At 45.9% G+C, this 1,596-nt stretch overlaps 1 long non-coding RNA gene across 1 annotated transcript; it reads right to left on the bottom strand.

Annotated features, from left to right (window-relative positions):
• Positions 1-241: 241 nt before the first annotated feature.
• LOC147099733 (uncharacterized) lies at positions 242-1,074 on the bottom strand. Its single transcript, XR_015073919.1, has 2 exons — positions 953-1,074; positions 242-574 (listed from the first exon to the last, which is right to left on the bottom strand). It is a non-coding gene; the product is annotated as an uncharacterized LOC147099733 (long non-coding RNA).
• Positions 1,075-1,596: the final 522 nt, after the last annotated feature.

Here is a 1,596-nt window from a genome sequence, read left to right as displayed (position 1 = left end):
GCTCCGCCTGGAAGCGACGTAGTTCCAAACCCATAGCAGTTCCTGGTAGAAGACAGGCAGCTCCCGCAGGCTGGCACGCATGCCGCCCACTTTCACAAACAGGAGCTGCGTGGCGTAATTGAGGCCGTGCAGCTGGTGGACGAAATACGTCGCCAACGCACACCATCGCAGAGGACACAGCCCAGCGTAGCTCTTGTCTGAAGACAACCAAATGTTATCAGAAAATAAGCAACCACTCAAATTTACAAAGAGACAAAATCCAGTCCAATGTTGGACAGTTTATTTACAGTTAGTGACAGTTGATATTACAGAGCCCAGGTCTCACAGCTCTTTGTACAAAGTCACACAACCCATCATTCCCTGAAGGACAGGGTCTCCCACACAATTATATAAACACGAGTACTGAACACAATAAGCTTCAGTCACACTCCCCTAGGGTGTGCTTGTCAAACAAGTACTCTCCCATGCCATTCTCAGGGGCTCCCAGTCTCTTCAAGTTGGTGATGTGATCTCCAAGCTTCTTGATTATCTTAACTTGCTCATCCAAGTAGTGGGTCTCCAGGAAGTCACACAACTGAAAAGAAACAAAGTGAAACTAGTTATGGCCAGTAGCAGATATCAAGGAACATCCAAGCTCCCCCCACTTCCTCTAGAGTTGGGATTTTAATCCTCTTGGACTGGAGGATAGTCAAGTGGTGTAATTGAGATGATGTAAATTTGCTCAAATGATCTAGTGATTCCTGTACAATAGATGCTTAGATCCTGGAACCACTGCGACACACTTATTCTCAATGTCCACATAAGGCCAACTGTCCCATCCTCACCCCAACCCCCTTAAGAACCCAGGAGACACCCCAACACAAAGCAATTGGGCATGTAGATTGTTGAATCGGCTCAAGGACAGCAAGGTTCCACCACCTCCAACATACCCAAAAACCCACCAAGAACTTACATGAGGGTCAGTGCTCCCAGTGGAGAGTTTGTGCAGATCCAGCAGACTCTGGTTGACATTCTTCTCCATCTGCAGAGCTCTCTGCATCACCTCCAGACCATTGCTCCACTCATCCTGCTCTGGTTTCTGAAGAAGGTGAAAGTCACAGTTCACTTACAATGAATTAAACAAAAAAGACACAAGACAGCACAAGGAAAACAGGGGTGAAAAGCAGCCAGAAATCCATGTTACCATGAACCAATGTGTCACAGGAATATAGAATGACAGCATTGCTTTAGAAAGTATTGGAAACAAGGGGAACCCAACAGAAGGCCTCTCATTTATTGAATCCAACCTTGATGTCCTCCAAGATGATTCGGCCTCCACGCCGATTCTGGAATTTCATCAGTTTCTCAGCATCCTCGTGTTTCTCATGTGACTGCTCCTTGAGGAACTCTGCAAAGTGACGCAGGGCAACATCATCCCGGTCAAAGTAATAGGACTGTGGAGAGAATTTTAAACAGCTTCATCAGACCTAGATCTTCATATACAATGCAAGATTATATTTACCCCTAGTTAGCTAGTGAGTTCTTAATCTTGCAAAAATAGATAGAACCATAGAAGATAGGAGCAGTAGTAGGCCATTCGGCCCCTTGAGCCTGTTC

This window comes from Somniosus microcephalus, chromosome 28 (assembly GCF_052327205.1).
Source record: "Somniosus microcephalus isolate GS21.2 chromosome 28, FLI_Smic_1.0, whole genome shotgun sequence".
In the NCBI taxonomy this organism is placed as follows: Eukaryota; Metazoa; Chordata; class Chondrichthyes; order Squaliformes; family Somniosidae; genus Somniosus; species Somniosus microcephalus.
This window is presented reverse-complemented; position numbering and strand designations above follow the sequence as displayed.